Genomic DNA, 19,266 nt, shown 5'->3' with positions numbered 1-19,266 from the left:
CCCGCATCAGTGAAGCTTCACATCAGCCCCTCCCCCACAACAGCGCAGTAGCACAGCATTGCATTCCCCCTTCCCGCCGCCGCATCAGAGCAGCAGCAAATGGAGGGCGGACGGACAGGTGGGTCGGGAGGAATGGGGGGGTTGGATGTTCGGCAATATCATTGTGCTTGGGGGACAGGATGGGACAATATCATTGTGCCTAGGGGCGGCCTGACCCTTAAATCCGGCTCTGCCGCACAGTGCAGCCTGCTCCTGTGTGTAACTGGCCTCCAGCACGCTGCAGCTTCCTCTGTGTGCAACACGTTACAGCCTCCTGTGTGTAATTCCTCCGCGCAGCGCAGTCTCCTCCTGTGTGTAATACCTCACGCACAGTGCAAAAATAGGATATGTACAGTACATAGGCAGCTTGTCTTCATCTAGACAAATTTGGAAGGTCTTTGAAAGCACAAAATGGTTTCTGTTACGCCAAATCACATAAATTGGCCAAAATTTCGTTATAGGACGGCATAGTCTCTACCACATCGTTATCTTGTTTTGAAAATAGTCTCTTTTTTTATATCTTTATCCCTATATTGACTTTTTTTTCTCTCCTTTTCTCTTTCTTTCTTGCTCATCCCCTGTTTTCTTTAAATCCCTAGTCTAGGCATATTGTTTTGCAGTTATTTAAGCGTCTGTTTTCCAAATGCTATGTACGATTTACATTTAATCTTACATGTTTGCATAATTTACAAAAAAAAAAAATGTATTTGGAAACTCCAGTTACATTCTTCTATTTCACAATATCGGAATTGTAGGAGTATGATATTTTCTGTATTATGCTTATATTGTCCATTTGTAAATTCACAAGTATGTATTCTCTGATACATTTTCCTGTTCTAGACAAGAAAAATACCAATTGCCTAATGCAGCCTCTGGAACAAGTAGCAGGCTCCAAAAATCTCCAAAAAGAAAATACCATATGAAACAATAGTCCCAGTATTGGTGCAAAAAACAGTTTCGCCTAAAGTTTTCAATTGCTATGGAGTGTGATGCTTACACTTGTCATGGGAATCCTCCCACGTTTCAGATTAAAATCCTTCATCAGAAGCTTCATTATAAAAGGAGGATTATAAAGGGACTATTGTTTCGTATGGTACATTGGGGGTCATTCCGAGTTGATCGCTCGTTGCCGATTTTCGCAACGGAGCGATTAAGGCAAAAATGCACATGCGCATGGTACGCAGTAAGTATTTTAGCACAAAACTTAGTAGATTTACTCACGACCGAACGAAGAATTTTCATCGTTGAAGTGATCGGAGTGTGATTGACAGGAAGTGGGTGTTTATGGGCGGAAACTGGACGTTTTCTGGGAGTGTGCGGAAAAACGCAGGCGTGCCAGGATAAAACGCGGGAGTGTCTGGAGAAACGGGGGAGTGGCTGGCCGAACTCAGGGCGTGTTTGTGACGTCAAACCTGGAACGAAACGGGCTGAGCTGATCGCAGTGTAGGAGTAAGTCTCGAGCTACTCAGAAACTGCTAAGAATTATTTATTCGCAATTCTGTTGGAGCATCAGTGCTGGCGTCCTCTGGACTGCCAGGCACTGATTGCTCAAGGAAAAAATAAAAATCTTATAGAAAAAAATATAAACATTAGGCTGCCCCTGCTCAGTGTGACCAGCTCCTGCTGGCACCAAAAAAAACTGAAGTGCCTGAGCATGGGGGCGGGGTATGAGGGGAGAGGAGCCCAGAGCATCCTGGAGGCTCATAAGCTTTATTGTTCGGTACCAGTCCTGGTCTTCACCAGCCATACCCAAGGTTAACCCTGTGGAGACTATGGACCCCGAAGAAGAAAGCCACTTAAAAGCAAGTACGCAGCCAGTGACACTTACTAAATCTGCAATAAGTCAGAAGTATACTGTGGAACGCATATGAAACACAGAGAGAAACACACGTGTGAATAGCGCCAGGGGCAAACGCAGGATTTAGTAAGGGGGGTTTCCGTGTGTATGTGTGTGCATATAATATATATATATATATATATATACACACACACACAATGGCACTCACGATCATAAAGGAAACGTGGTATTAAATGCTTCTACATTTTGGTTTTATTAAAAAACTGTCGTCAGGGATCCAAACATTAAAAAGGTCTTGCCTTGAATGTGAATGTGTGTGAAAATATGTTAATGTATTTAAGGCAAGGCCTTTTTAATGTTTGGAGTCCTGACGACAGTTTTTTTTAATAAAAGCAAAACTATATATATATATATATATATATATATATATATATATATACACACACACACTGATTATATATACTTACATAGAGCACACTCATTCATTTATACATACACAAACACACATGCATACATACACACACATACAGTACATACATACACACACAAACTTCATATACAGTACATACTGTATATTTTATACATACCTGGGGCTTGGAGGCGGGAGAAGATGGACGGCACTGTGATCGGGGATGGAGGGAGCTGCTGTGGCTAATCATGGACTGCCAGCAGCTCTCCCCGGACATTTATAACTCTCTGCTGCAGCAGCAGCTATAGTAAGCGGTCGCACTAGCAATCGCGGCTTTTACTGTGACGGAAACATTGCTGTCTCCGTCTCAAAAATAAAAGAATTGTCTCATCAGGGGGTGTTTCCAGGTACTCTGAAAACCCCTCCTGCGTGCGCCACTGAATAGTGCTGCCTTGCGGGTCTGGCTGAAAAGTAGGCTTGAGATGCAAGAAGTGCACATGTGCACCAGGTGATATCCATACATAAAAGGGCACATACACAGTTACTGCCTATGTTAAAAGCTTGGATGGTTTTCCACTAAGAGCAGGCGTGACAAACTGTGATCCCTCAATGTGGCTGTAATTTATGGACTCACCAGCAGCTGAGAGGTAAAACAAGTGCCTTGCTACAATTGAATACATGTGGAAACCTTGTGGATACAATGATCATTGGCTTGTAAGCACTTACAAACTGCTACTGCTATATTAACATTTATTGCATGTATGGATTGAAATTCACTAATATAATGCTTTTAGCAACACTAACAAAGTTACCATCAATTTGGGTGTTTTATCCTATGCATGAACTTTTGATATCTTAGTGATTATGTTTTAAATTGTTATTCTTTATAGGCACCAGCCGTGTGTAATGTTTAGTATAAATGCTCCTGTGCCCCCTAGTGGACAAAAATGAAAATATAATTCAGGCAAGCAGCTGCTTCCTCTCCTGTTTGACTTGCTGCGACTGGGAGGTAAGTCCATACTTGCCTACCTGACCCTCTCCATGAGGGAGAAAATGCTCTGTTCCTGGACTTTCCTGGTAATGTATGATTGCCATCACCTGTGGTGAAATGCCTTTCTTATCAATTACCTAGCTCACCACAGGTGATGGCAATCATACATTACCAGGAAAGTCCAGGAACAGAGCATTTTCTCCCTCATGGAGAGGGTCAGGTAGGCAAGTATGGGTAAGTCTGAGCCGGAATCCACTCCGTCAGAAAAAATCACAAGCGCTGATGCCCTGTATACACTGAAAGGGGAGTGAGTGAGTCATAGGAGCCATAGTACTCCATGTATTACATAGAAACATAGAATTTAACGGCAGATAAGAACCACTTGGCCCATCTAGTCTGCCCCCTTTTGTTTACCATATTTTTATCTCAAACCTTATTTGATCCTTATTTCTTTGTAAGGATATCCTTATGCCTATCCCATGCATATTTATTAGGAGTCCTAATATATTTCTTCCGCCCTGGCATTACAATATAGCAGGGAGGGAAGCCTTAGCCTCACTAGCTGCTCTCTAAGTAGTTAGCAAACACTGAGCTACCTAGCCCATTATATATGCAGCAGGCAATTGTAATTTAATAGTCAGCTTTTTAAGCAGCACTTGTTAAAGTTGAAAGTTACTCTGTGCAGGGGTGAACACTTCCCAAGCTCCCTCTGAATCACAGAATCAGTACTTGTTGGACCTGCCCTTATTGAAAGGGATTCACCTCAGCAAACTGGTCGTTTCGTGGGGGTGCTGGGAAGGATTGTGCTTTCTGGTGGACAGGCTTGTCGGTTCCCAGATTTTTACGTGGGGTTTTTCAGATTTTACACCTTACTCTGCATGTGGTCTAATATACAACACTTTGTATACCGTGCGTAGATACCTGTCTGCATGATAATGTCCAGCTAGCCACTTTTCTTTTGGGGGAATGTGTCAACGCCGATCCTGACAGAATATTATTCTATTCACATAACATTTCTCTGGTGCCCCTTTTTTCCTGATAATCTATTGCTCCATGGTGAGAGGCAAGAATAGCTCCCAAGGTTAAGGAAGAAAATCCCAATGGGGAATTCTGCGCAACAAATGGGAACCCCATCTACTACCAGTATGAGACAGTTTCTCCTACCTCAGGCTCCATCCCCATGGATGATGCTTCTACTACCCCACGACTCTCCTTCCTCAGAGTCACCCTCCCAAGCCGAAGATCATATGGTAGACCCAGATAATACACTACAGATGGGTGGTGTTTCACAGATCTTACACCTACTACGTTCAATGCCAACAAAACAGGATTTAGAACAACTGGAATGTAGAATTTGAGAAACAGTCCAATCCGTGGTCGCCAATGTTCAAGCTGAGGTTTCGCACAATGGAACCCATATAACCTCCTTAGAGGGTTTTTCATTCGACTTTGCCATGGCTCATAATGCCCTCTGAGTAGCGGTTCTCAGACAAGAGACTGATCTTCAACTTCAAGACCACTTGGATGATTTAGACAATCATAGGAGGATGAACAACCTAAGAATCAGAGTTTTGGCGGATATTCCACCCCAAGGTCTCATTGATTTTCTCACAAGGGTCAGGACACCAACTTTACAATTGAATTTAATAGAGCTCACCTGGCTTTAAGACCCAGAGGAGCACAATCGGATCGGCCAAGGGACATTATATGTTGCAGAAAAAAGACATCCTCCACAAAGTACGTGGTTTGGATACTATAGAGATAGATGACCAGCACATCCTTTCTAGATTTATCTTGGTCGATGCTTCAACAGCGCAAAGCATTACAGCCTGTTACTGCAGAACTCTGCAAATTGGGGATCAAATACAGATGGGGTTTTCCATTTCGTTTGCAAGTTTCACACAACAGGAAGATGCATACGTTTAATGACTCAACGGATTTGGCTCCTTTTTGTCAAGTTCTTGGTATCCCTCTGGTCTGACACACTCAATTCCGCTTGAACTCCCACACTCCAATAATGACTGGCAACTCGATCAACGCAACAAAAAGCCAACTATGGAACACCGGGCACCTAAAACCACGACTCCACGTGAAAGACTATGTAGTCTAAGATGTTTACACTTATTTCTTTAGAGGATTTTTAAGTCTTAGAGAAGTTCCAGATGGGTCGGTATTACCCACTGTGGTGTCTTACCTCTCACTTATTGAACATAAAAATGGTAAATTGTACGCGTTGGATAAAAAGGTACTTACAGATAACGGTTATTTACAGGGCACATTACATATGTTTCTATAAGTGATATGCTCAATTGATTTATAAAAGAGGATAATGTTATAGAATATTCGTTCCCCATTGTGTCTAATGTTATGTGATTAAAAAAAATACTATGATTATTGTTTATCATTATAGCTTAGTTATTAAGGATGGTGTTGCCACTGACCCCCACGCTACTCTGGTTATCTTAGTCTCTGGCGTGTTTCACGTCAGAGCTCCCAAGTGGCGGTAGTGTGCTGTTTACTTGTTTCACAGGTTGTCTCATACTCATGTTTCTCAGTTTGTTATATCTTCTGAATCTATTTTTCACTATGCATTGTATGTCTCTAATTTCCTTCCTCTCTTCCTTTCCCTCACCCCGTGTGGTTCTAAGACCAAGTAGAATTAATGCCCTCCTCACTAGCTTCCATACAGCTCCCTACACAATAGAGCAGGGGTTCTCAAACTTGGTCCTCAGGACCCCACACAGTGCATGTTTTGCAGGTAACCCAGTAGGTGCACAGGTGTATTAATTACTCACTGAAACTTTTTCAAAGGTCCACAGGTGGAGCTAATTATTTCACTTGTGATTTTGTGAGGAGACCTGCAAAACATGCACTGTGTGGGGTCCTGAGGAACAAGTTTGAGAACCTGTGCAATAGAGGATAGCGGCTATATTTAAAGCTATGACCATTAAATTTGTTTCCCCTAATATAATGAGCTTAAATGTTCCTGAGAAATAATCTAGAGTGCTTAGAGACCTATTTGCACTCAGGGCAGACGTAGCATTTCTCCAAGAGACGCACCTTAAATCTGGTGCTGCCTCGATTGTTAAGGATCGCAATTATGCATTTTCTTTTTACAATAATAACAGTAAAAACAAATCTCAGGGGGCTGCTATCTTGTTATCTAAACAGCTCTCATTTCAAAACGTGACCTCACCTGCTTTGGAGGAGGGTAGAATGCTCTTAGGTTAAATGTAAATTATTCGGTCAGTCATACACTGTTCCTAACCAATCACAACCTACATTCCTGGTCGCAATCCTGAATCGGATTGCAATGCTGGTCGAGGGTGTACAGATATTAGAAGGTGACTTGAACTGGTCTCTCCAACTGGAGGCTGGTATATCAGGGACGCCAGCTATACCATCACTAGCCTCACACCGTAGGGTGCGTTGTGCTCTCCATGAACATCAGTTGGTCGACACTTGGAGGCTCCAGCACCCGTGGGGTAGGGATTATACGTTCTTTTCTCTCACGCATCATACTCCAGGTTGGAGTACTTCTTACTTCCCCATAGATTCCTGCATCTAATCAAGAACCTTGACATCAGGTTGATCACTTGGTCGGACCATGCTCCCATTCCCTGGACCCTGGAGCCCTTCAGTCCTCATTTTAAACAATGTACATGGTGATTAAATGAGCAAAAAAAAAATTTTTAATTCTTTATTTGTACGTGGTTAAACATAATAGGGAAACATTACATGAACACATGGGACAGGTGGCCATAAGATCCAACGTCCAGCAGAAACCACAGATTTTAAAATAAACAGCGAGATTAATCAAAAAAGAAAGAACAATAACAATCAAGTATGAGATTCGGGGGGGGGAAGGGAAAGGGGGACAGGGGGGAAACCACGGTATAATCTATTTACAGTACATATCCTGGAAATAGTAAGATCGGGAGAAAAAGGGAGAGGGAGGTCAAGGGAGAGACGAGAGAAGGAAGGGGAGAGAGAGAAGAGGAGGGAGGCATGAAGGAGGAGCAGTAGGCAATGCCCCTGGGTCTGCGGAAGGAACTAGGAGCAAGAGGGGGGGGGGGCAATCTACGTTCAGCAGCGAGCCAGGGGGCCCAGACCTGCTCAAAAATGTGACCCCGGTCGTGGAGATAATATGTAACCTTTTCCATTGACGCAATATGCCAAATTTTAGTTTTAAGGGACAGGAGAGAGGGCGGAGTGGGGTTCTTCCAGTTAAGAGCTATCAGCGACTTCGCCGCCGTTAGAATATGTGTGGCCAGTTTTTGGGAGAATTTATTAAGCATCGGGGGAGGGTAACACAGCAAAAAAATCCAGGGATCTTTCAGCACGGGGGAATCCAAAAGCGAATTAAGGAGGGAGTGGACTAGGTTCCAAAAGGAAGCAATGGACGGGCAGGTCCACCATATCTGCAGCATAGTGCCTCTAGACCCGCAGTTCCTCCAGCAATTAGGGTAGGAAGACGGAAAGAGTTTAAGTCTGTCAGGAGTGTAGTACCAACGGTAGTAAATTTTGTAGGCCGTCTCCTTAAAAGCAGTAGCAATAGAGCATTTAGCAATCCCCAGTCTCATGTCCTCCCAATCCTCACTCTCTGGGGGAGGCCCAAGATCACGTTCCCATGCGAGCTTGTGGGGCCGGGAGGAGGGAAGGGAAGAATCTAGTAAAAGGGAGTAAAGTTGGGAGATTAAGCCTTTGTAGAGGTGAGAGTTAATGCATAAACTTTCAAAGGGGGTGATGACACGAAGCAAGGCGGAGGAGGGCAGAGAACCTAGGAAGTGGCGGATATGTAGAAATTGGAAGGGATTAAGTGGGTACGAAGGGGTCTTCTGTTGGAGGTCAGGTAGGGACAGCCATTGACCCCGATCGGTAAAATTAGTTGGGAATTTGAAGCCCAGCGTTATCCATGAACGGAATCTCGTAATTGAAAATCCAGGAGGAAACATAGGGTTCTGCCAGATAGGGGTCAAGGGCGAGGGGGTAGTGGTAAGACCCATCTTCAGGAAGAGGGAGTCCCAAATTTTAAGGTTAAATTTAATAGTGGGGAGAAGTTTGGAGGTTGGGGGTCGGGAGGTAGACCCCATAAGGGGGTCAGGTCCGAGAGGCTAACGAGGGCTGCCTTAATATCCAACCAGGATACAGATCCCGGAGGAGCATAAGAGGTGACAATATGGGATAGGTGAGAGGCTAGATAGTAGAGTTTGATATCAGGAAGACCCCTACCGCCAGCGGAGGTTAGCCGTTTCAGGGTATTGGCAGCGATGCGGGGGGATCCGCGGTTCCAGATAAAACGCACGAGGGCTCGATGGGTAGTGCCACAGGGAGGGTCTGGAAAAGGTACAGCCATTTTGGGGACTATGGTCATTTTAACCGCTATGATCCTGCCCAGCCACGAGATGAAGAGACTGTTCCAGGATGTCAGGTCAGCGAGTGTTTTGGTGAGGAGGGGTGGAAAGTTTTCCCGGAAGAGAGAGTCATAGCGGGAGGTCAAATAAATCCCCAAATATTTAATCTTTGTGGGCTGCCATTTAAAATTAAAGTTGGCGCGAAGGGACTCAGCCTCTCGGTGAGGGACATGAAGCAGCATAGCCTCGGACTTGGAATAGTTGATCTTGTACCCCGATATAAGGCTGTAAGAATGCAGGACTGAAAATAAGTTTGGGAGTGAGATAAGGGGTTGGGTCAGAGAAAGTAGAATGTCGTCAGCGAAGAGGGAGATTTTAGGATCGATACGGCCTATTTGTATACCGTGTATATCTGGATGAGCTCTAATTTGAGAAGCGAGGGGTTCAATAATGAGGGCAAATATTAGCGGTGAGAGGGGGCATCCCTGACGTGTACCATTTGAAATGCTGACCAGAGCAGACGGGACGCCATTGATTAAGACTGTGGCAGAGGGGGCGGAGTATAGTGCCAGGACACCAGTGAGAAAGCCACTAGAAAAGCCATAGGCCCTCAGGAAACTCCAGGAGATCCGGTCAAATGCCTTTTCAGCATCTAAGGAGAGCATGATAGTGGGGGATCTCCTGGAGTTCGAGATATGTATAAGATCAATAGCACGTCTGGTGTTATCTCTTGCTTGACGGCCAGGGATAAACCCCACCTGGTCGTAATGGACAAGGGAAGGGAGGTACGGGTTGAGGCGGTTGGCTAGGATCTTAGCGAAGATTTTCAAGTTCAAGAGAGATATAGGGCGGTAGCTAGCGCAGTTAAGGGTATCCTTGCCTTCCTTAGGGATCACCACAATTCTAGCCTCCAACATCTCAGGGGGAAAGGGGTCGCCATGGATGATCCTATTAAACGGACTGAAGGTGGGGGGAGAGAAGATCGGAAAATTTTTGTAGTAAAGAGCTGTGAACCCATCCGGGCCCGGGGATTTACCAATTTTTTGCATGAGTATAGTCTGAGCAATTTCTTCCACCGAGATCTCACTGTTAAGATGGTCCATGGCGTCCTGAGGCAATCTAGGCAAGTTAGAAGCAGAAAGAAAGTGAGAGACTAGGTCGGAGTGGGGCAGAGGGGAAGAACCAGGTGAGGGGGGTGGAAGGTTGTACAGGTCAGCATAATAGGATTGGAAGGCAGCCCTGATGGCGGTGGGGTCTTGAACAAAGCTGATTGAGAGAGTTTCTGACAGAGATAATATTAGTTTTGGCTCTCGTGGAACGGAGTCGTGCCGCTAGGATCTTGTCCGCCTTGTCTCCTTTTTCGTAAAAAGACTGGCGAAGCCACTTAAGACGTTTGGCCACCCGTCTGGAGAGAAGGAGATTAAGTTCTGCCTTAACAGTACGGAGTTCAGATAAGACAGCCTGGTCGGAGGACGCCTTATGCTGGGTCTCAAGTGTGTGGAGTTTAATAGAGAGTTTGTTAAACTGGGTGAGGGTTTGGTTTTTGAGGCCAGGCTGATAACGTGCCCACGAAGAACTGCCTTGTGTGCCAGCCAGAGAGTGGACCTAGAAATGTCAGGGGTATCGTTCAGGGTAAAATAGTGTCCCGAAGATGGGAACGTATCTCCGGGTTGTGAAGGAGGGAGTCGTTAAGACGCCATGTCATGGGGCGGGGGCGTGAGATCAGACCCGAGAGATCGCAGGAGATAGGGGCATGATCAGACCAGATCAATGGGTGAATATGGGCATCGTGGAGATTTAAGGCGAGATCGTGGCTGAGCAGGACCATATCAATGCGGGAGTAGGAATTATGAGGAGCAGAATAAAAAGGTATAGTCACGAGCAGAGGGGTCTTTTATCCTCCAGGAGTCATAGAGAAGCTGGGATCGCATGAGACGGAGGATGGATCTGGAGCGGAGGGAGTCCAACGGGGAAGCAGTGGGGAGAGAGGGAGAGCGGTCTGTCTGTGGGTTTAAAACGGAGTTAAAGTCCCCAGCAAGTATGAGGTCGCCTTGCCGGACTCGAGTAAGGAGAGTATCTAGCTTTGCAAAGAATCGTTCCTATCGTTGGTTAGGGGCATAGACGTTGGCTAGGGTACAGAGTTTGTTATTAAGTTTCCCCACCAAGACAAGAAACCGGCCATCCTTGTCGGCATGAGAATCTAGAAGCTCAAAGGTGAGGTGGCGGGCAAATAAAATCGCAACCCCCCGTTTCTTAGCCGAATGGTCACAGGCATGGAAAGAATCAGGGTATGGTTTACATTGCAGCGTAGGATGGGAGTTATGTAGGAAGTGAGTCTCCTGGAGAAAGACCAGGTCGCCTTTATGGAGTTTAAGGGAGGCAAAGAGCTTGCCTCTCTTTTGAGGGCTATTCAAGCCCTTCACATTAAAGGATAGTACCCGGAGACCCATGGGCAAGCAGCAAAGAGGTAGGCAGAATAGAAAGAGCGGAGAGCACTGAAAGTAGAGGAAGGAGGAAGAGAGACAGAAGAAGGATATAAAGCGAGAGACAACGTGGTCAGAAGGGAGGGAAGAAGGAAAGGAAACCGGGGGGGAAAGGGAGGGTGGTAGGTCATCCGGCAGTAGGGGCCAGGACCGATAGCGCTGACAGGGGGAAGGGATACTAGGTGTCGGGAGGGCACCTAGGTCAGCAAGAGGGCTCAAAGCCCCAAGGGGGCGCAGCATGGGGTCCAGATAATGGATCACAAACCACATAGCGTGGGGTAGGAGGCAAACCTCCCCTGGGAGGACCTGAGGGAAAAAGCTGGAAAGAAAACAGGGACAAAGAACAGATGGAGCGCCAGCACCAGAAAGGAAGGGAGGGGCAGGGGGTAGAGAAAAAATAGAATATCAGTTTTCAGCATATTAACATGTCAACAGTGTAACAGTCGAGAATCAACTAAGGGGCCGGGAAATCAGGGTACGGGAGACCTAAAGTGAAACAACTCCCCGGGTAGGGGAATGCGACCAGGAAAGGTCGACATAATTATATAGAGAAGGCATGAAATTAGAGAGCTGAAAGTCCATCAGGGTACTGGAGGTGGAGCTGGGGAGGCCGCAGAAGTTGGGACCGTAAACCACTCAGATTGAGGGGGCTGAAGCGGGTCCCACTGTGTCCGCGGCGGCAGGCGTTGAGTAGGAGTATCCTGTTCGGCAGTGTGGATACCCAGCTTGGAGAGCAGCGTTTGAGCCTCGGGTAGATTCCTGGCCATGAAGAGCTTCCCTTGGTGCCAAACCAGGATACGGAAAGGGAAACCCCAGTGGTATTTAACATTATGACGGGAGAGCAGGGAAGTGACGGGTTTAAAGTCTCTACGTTTGGCCAGGGTGAGCGGGGATAAGTCCTGAAAAATCTGCAGGGGGGTATTCTGGAAAGTCACAGACCCCAGCCGTCGGGCCTCTCTCATAATGGCCTCCTTCGCAGTGAAGTAGTGCAGTTGGAGGATGACATCCCTGGGCTGGGAGGAGTCTTGAGAGCGAGGTCGCAGGGCTCGATGCGCTCGATCTAGGAGATGTTCTTCGGGGGTGACAGGTGGGCAAAGAAGCGCTTAAGGTAAAGGTCAAGGTGGGCCGCTTCGACCTCCTCAGGAATACCCCGGATCCTCAGGTTGTTTCTCCTCGCCCTATTGTCTTGGTCCTCATGCTCCTCCCTCAAGTGGGCAACATCTTGGCGGAGTTGATGGAGGTCGGTCTCGACCGTTTGCTGGAACGACACCATCTCTTCCACTCGTCGTTCAAGTTGATCGGTTCTGGAGCCAATGTCGGCAATATCGGATTTCAGGGAGTGGAGAGCCTGGACAGAGGTTTTAACATCCCGCATCTCCTTAAGGAGGGAGAGAAAGTCCCTGCGGGTAAGGGGTGTGAGGTCGTCGTCTTCGGCCTCCGAGTCGGAGGGACCATGGGGGGTTCAGGAGCATCAGGCCTGCTCTTGGCCAGGGTGCTCTTTTTAGTAAGGAATGGTGTGAGGTCGGACCCCTGTGACTTTTTGCCACCCCTGGGCATCGTGAACATATGAGAAAGGGGGTGGACAGCAGGGTGGGAAGTAGAGATGGCGCTCCAGCAGTAAGGCTCAGGACCAGGTTGGGTAAGGCGGGGGCCCTAGAGAGGCGTCATGACGCGGCCAGCCGAGCAAGGTGGGCGGAGCAGGTACGGGGAGTCCCGGCAGAGAGGGGGGCCCACGCGATCCCGGAGAGGAGCCAGACAGTCAGAGGTCGCAGAAGGCAGGGCTCTCTGGAGGACCACCCCCGCTTAGGAACCGCGGAGATGAGCCCCGGGCATGGACCAGCCAGTGACCGGGGCCGAACCAGGACCAGGCAGCAGGGTAAGGGGCGTCTGTGCTTGGTAGCAGTAATGCCCCCCCCCCCCCGGGACCGGGAGTGGCAGGAGGCCGCAGGGAGGTGCAGGAGCGAGCAGGGCCAGAGAGGGAGCCGAGGCCCCCAGGCAGAGTATAATGTGGGCTCCGGAGGGCTGCAGCGGAGGAACCCCCAACGCGGGGTGCTGATCCGCAGGAGCGACAGAGAGGCGCAGGCCGTCAGGGGGAGGGGGAAGGCAGAGCCCTCCAAACAGCGGGAGCACAGGGGGATGGGGTCCGGCCAAGTAATCTAGGTAGGGCCGGTGCAATAGTAGAGGCCCACGGAGCCAGCCCTATGACAAGAGCTCAGGAGGGACGGGCTGGTGCTTCCCCCGGCGCTCCAACCAGGGCCCCCGGCGGCAGGCGCCCACAGGGAGGGAGTGTAAGTCCGCAGTGGGGAGAGAAATGTCTCCGGGCAGAAGGGCGGCTCACCTCTGCTCTATGCGGTGTCAACCGGGCCGTGCATCTCCCGCAGCTCCCCCCGGCTCACGAGGTCAAAGATGGCCACCACCGCGACTCCGGACTCCCCACGGCCACGTTCGGCCGCTCCTCCAGCCCCCCCCCCCCCCGAGCACCACCAGCCACAGCGATCCCGAAGAAGGGGGTCCGGGCACAGACGGCAGGGCGTGGGCCCCCGGCAGGCTCTCCACAGGCAGGTACAGTAGGCGGCTGGCGGCGCCGGACCGAAATCGAGGCCCCGGCGTCTGGATGGTGGACAGGCCGCAATCCGCAGGACCCAGGAAACCGGCTCCCCGATTCCGCGGCGCTGGTACACCTTGGAGAGGGGGATCACAGGAGAGCAGGGGACAATGTTTAGGAGGGATATATAGGGCACGAGGGGAGAGGCACGGAGGAATTATCTCCCCAGCTGCAGTGGAGCTCCCCGTTCGTGCTGCCAGTCCGTTCGGCTTCCAGGCCACGCCCCCTAAATGAGCAAATTTTAATAGATGTGTGGTTTAAATCTCAATAGACGATTATTTTTTAGTTAATGAGACACTGGATGTCTCCAGGGTCATGGTGTGGGAAGCACATAAATGCGTCTTATGTGGAAAGTTCATTCAGTTGGAATTGATGCTGAAACAGAAAAAATTGGGCAAAAAAAGTTGTCTTGCTTCAGCGGCTGAAAGTCCTGGAGACAACGCATAAGTCGGCACTGTCTTCCCAAGTTCTATCCGAACTGAATGAAACCAGGTCTGCCCTTAATGCCTTGTTATTTGAGAACATTAAGAAAGATTACAGGCTTTGTGGAAACCGCTTTTTTCAGTGGGGGAACAAAGTGGGGAAGCTGTTGGCTAGAACGTTGCACTCTCAAAGAGCTTATACATTCAAACAATAGATGATGCAGGGGGAGTCAGTCATACCCTTACGAGAGGGTGTAGTACTGGTGACCGGCGGTCTCCTGACCGCCGGTCACCTTACCGACGCCGGGATCCCGGCGGAGAGTGGCGAGTGCAGCAAGCCCCTTGCGGGCTCGCTGCGCTTGCCACGCTGCGGGCTCGGTGGCGACCTGCGGTCGCCACGGGTTCTATTCCCACTCTATGGGTGTCGTGGACACCCACGAGTGGAAATATTCGGGATAGTGAGCTGTCGGGCTCACGGAGGAGGTCATGTGACTGTCGATCAGCTGACCGGCGGTCACATGAATACCACCCCTTACGAGAGGCATAGCAGACACTTTCCATCCTATTACACGCAACTTTATCATCTTCAGAATCTTATGTCCACTGGAGCTGTCATACTCCCAGGAACTGGTGGATTGGTAATCTCCGTGATGCTGGGCTTCCAAGCCAGTCGGAGGATGACCGTGTTTGGCTGGATTCTCTTTTTCCCTTCCAGAGTTAGAGAAGGCACTTAGAGAGACCCTCTCTGGGAAGAGTCTGGGCCCCGACGGCTTCACTATTTTATATTACCCAAAATGCTAACAGCTTTTAACGACGTTTCTAATGAGTGTGGATTTTCACCCCAATCATTGGAAGCATTTATTACGGTCATACTCAAGGAAGGCAAAGGCCCAGCGCAATGTGCCAGCTACCGTCCGATATCACTTCTTAACACAGATGTCAAGTTGTTTTGTAAACTAATTGCACACAGATTGAAGCTGATGCTCCATAACGTGATTCACTCAGATCAGGTGGGCTTTCTGACCGGAAGGGAAGCACGAAGCATGACCAAAACAATCGATTTGATACATTTAGCCTCAGTGGGCACTGCCCCAGTAGTCATGCTGTCCACTGATGCCGAGAAGGTGTTTATCAGAATTAGTTGTGTTTTCATAGAAGGGGTTCTGAGACATTTGGGGCTGGGTCCGGTCAGCCTTCACCACATTTTAGTGCTTTACAGCTCACCCACGGCCAGAATCAAAATAAACGGGGCCCACAAATTCCTTCCTAGATTATTATACACATCTCTATACCGCTCCCCTGATAGCCCTCCCCTAGGCATGGATTTTGGGGGTAATTCCAAGTTGATCGCAGCAGGATTTTTGATAGCAATTGGGCAAAACCATGTGTACTGCAGGGGAGGCAGATATAACATGTGCAGAGAGAGATAGATTTGGGTGTGGTGAGTACAATCTGCAATCTAAATTGCAGTGTAAAAATAAAGCAGCCAGTATTTACCCTGCACAGAAACAAAATAACCCACCCAAATCTAACTCTCTCTGCAAATGTTATATCTGCCACCCCCCCCCCCCTCCTGCAGTGCACATGGTTTTGCCCAACTGCTAAAAAGTTTCTGTCACGATCCGGGTATCTGGACGCCATTACCTGCGTTTAGGTGTCTTCTGAGACTGGCCCAGCGTTCCAAATCCGGATCTCATCTGTGTCAACACTCTGCACATCCCTCCTGTCATTCTGAGACACTACCACAGCGGCGCCATGTTTGAATCCAACATGGCGTCTCCCGTCCTCCGCGGCCTCCGCCGCCGTTACTGTGTTATTGCTGCAGGTTCTCAGAATCATGTATCATGCCTGCCGCGGCCTCTGCTGCCCTCCAAGTGTCTCAGCATATAACTGTCATCTGGCGTCTCCTGTCCTCCGCGGCCGGCGCCGCCATTATCATTATGTTAGCACATTTCATTTCTAACCAGTTTTCCCTCCAGGTTCCAGCATGGGTGCAGCCATGTTGGATTTGATCACATGCTCCAATTCCTCCAATCCACCGTCTCTGGAATCTGCATAATTGCCCAGCCAATGCCTGCATAGCAGCAGGTATAAGTATCCTGTGTCTGGGCCAGATAGATGTCAGTGCTTTGAATGTCATACCTTGTTCCAGTCTCTCTCTCCTGTGGCTTGTTTTTCCAGGTTCCAGTTCCTGTCTCCAGCATCCACAAAGAGACCCGCACCTGCTTTCCATCTTGCAGTGCAGCCTGACTCTACAGCCTTCTGTGGCTGTCCAGTTTCCAGCTATCTACTATCTGCTTCCAAGCAGCCAGCTTTCAACTGATTCCAGCTTCTACCAAACACCGGTGCTGATCCAGCGGATCCTATCTTACCAGCAGTATCCACTACCACCGGTAATCATCTTTCAGCTATTCTGTTTCTACGCTCTCTAGCATCTCACATCATTCACTCTGTGTTTTATCACCTGGCTGGTTCCATCCAGCATCCACTCTGTGACTTTAGTACCTGGCTGATTCCATTCAGCATCCACTTTGCATTTCATCACCTGGCTGATTCCACTCAGCATCCACTCCGTGTCTTACCACCTGGCTGGTTCCATCCAGCTGATACAGCAGCATACTCAAGTTACAGATTCACCTGCTACAATTACTGGCATGTTCCTCGGCTATTTCTACAACTACAACCAGGCCTGGTAAGGTGATTCCATCAAAGGACTTTTACATCTGTTCTAAACCTACCAGTGCTCTGAGAAACCTTCTATGGTTATGTATTCCAGGAACTGTGTTATTTGCCACTGTCTTTGCTAAACTTGAATACTGCTTGTTATCACACGGAGTCTGTTAATAAACTTTTATTTTGAATTTTAAACTGGTTGTCATGGTCACACCTTCGGGTAATCATTCTGCACTTACATGTCCAGGGGTCTGATTAAACCTCCCAGGTTTAATTTCATCTCAGCCCCTACAACTGAGGCTTCCTCTCGTCAGCCTAAACCCTCAGTTGTGACAGTTTCCTGCTGCGATCAACTTAGAATTACCCCCATTATTAGAAAAGCTGAGGTTCAGACCTTGACTGAGGCTGAAGGCTAAGCTTTGGTAGACCCCATATCAGCACAATAATTTAGTTCTGCCATTCGTAGATTAGCTAATGGCAAGGCCCCAGGTCCTGACGGATTGAGCGCTGAATATTATAAATTGTTATCCCCACATCTGCTGCCCCATCTACCGAGTCTGTTTAATTCCATACGTTCAGGAAAAAGCCCTCCTCCTGATTTTAATGAGGCAAGGATCATAATATTACCAAAGCCAGGTAAAGACCTCACATTAGTCACATCATATCGCCCTATATCCCTCTTAAACCAGGATCTTAAATTACTGACGTCCATCATAGCACAACGGCTGCAAATAGTACTGCCTAAATTATTACACTCCTCCCAGACAGGATTTGGAAAAGGTCGTTCTTCAGTACCTAATATACAACAGGTGGTAGCTCGATCCATGACTGAACCAGACTGCAAATCCCTATTAGTCAGCTGCAATGCAGATAAAGCCTTTGACAGAATATCGTGGGCACATCTGCAAAACTTTGGTGTAGGATTTATTACCCTGTTTCGCATGTTATACGCCTCTCCCACAGCCTTCTTAACCATTAATGACTTGATTACAGCTAATTTCACCTTATTTTGTGGTACTAGGCAGGGCTATCGCCCCTATTACTTAATTTAGCACTAGACCCTCTAATCCGGTTGTTTCATCTACACACCCTTTGGCATGGAATTCACGTAGGACCAAAGATATTGAAAGTTTACGCTTATGCCGATGACCTCCTTTTATACTTTAAGAATCCTCAAGAAGCATTCCCAGGTTTTTTGCAGATGTTAAATGAGTTTGAACGTGTCTCAGGTTTTCTTGTAAATAAATCAAAGACCAAAGCATTAGCTCTACATGCCGGTGCAAGGTGGAACTGGACAGGCGGCTTTCCGTTTTTGTGGGCGAATTCTTCGATAGTATACCTAGGCCTACATATACCAGTGAAACCGGCAGACATACACAAAGCCAATTTGCATGGGCTGATCACTCGCACACTGTCGGATCTTCAATCCTGGAAATATTTACCACTGTCTTATATAGGCAGATGCCACCTGGTCAAAATGATATAATAAACGGGGGAATACTATGCCATACAAATGCTTCCAGTTATGCTGAAAGACTCGGATTTAAAACTACTGAATAAGGCCCTTAGTACTTGTCATTGAAAGTATTATACAATTTATTAAAAATATATATATATGATAATCACAAAAATAAAACCTGGTATCCTGTAATTTGATAACACAGCATATATAGTATAGCAAGCATCAATACTTATTAGTAGCAGCAAATGATGGACATATTAACAAAATCCCCTAAAACGATATAACCACCTGTGCTTCAGATGGTAATATAGCACTTGTAATTAAAAAAAGGCTCCTTGCTGGGAGCTCCACATGTGGGTTAATTAGACGTATAGGCTCATAAGATGATTTTATGGATTTAAAAGTCCATCCGTGGTGTGAATATAAACAGTTCACCTTTGTTTTGTCCACTTTATAATAACAAAACAAAGGTGAACTGTTTATATTCACACCACGGATGGACTTTTAAATCCATAAAATCATCTTATGAGCCTATACGTCTAATTAACCCACATGTGGAGCTCCCAGCAAGGAGCCTTTTTTTAATTACAAGTGCTATATTACCATCTGAAGCACAGGTGGTTATATCGTTTTAGGGGATTTTGTTAATATGTCCATCATTTGCTGCTACTAATAAGTATTGATGCTTGCTATACTATATATGCTGTGTTATCAAATTACAGGATACCAGGTTTTATTTTTGTGATTATCATATATATATATTTTTAATAAATTGTATAATACTTTCAATGACAGCGCTTCTTTGTTTTTTACCATTGTCCATGATTTTTTGAGGTTCAGCACCTCAAATTGAGAAGCTGCAGTCAATGTAAAGTATAGTTGTCTCATAGCCAATTTTACTAGCGCTCACTTGTTTTATTTTTTCCTTAGTACTTGTATCTGGGAAGGAAAAAAAAAACCAGAATATCAATGTTCAAATTATGCTAATCACCTTTTCTGGGTGGTATAAATTTGCCCTGCATAGGAAGCT

The sequence above is a fragment of the Pseudophryne corroboree genome, chromosome 7, assembly GCF_028390025.1.
Source record: "Pseudophryne corroboree isolate aPseCor3 chromosome 7, aPseCor3.hap2, whole genome shotgun sequence".
Taxonomy (NCBI): Eukaryota; Metazoa; Chordata; class Amphibia; order Anura; family Myobatrachidae; genus Pseudophryne; species Pseudophryne corroboree.
This window is presented reverse-complemented; position numbering follows the sequence as displayed.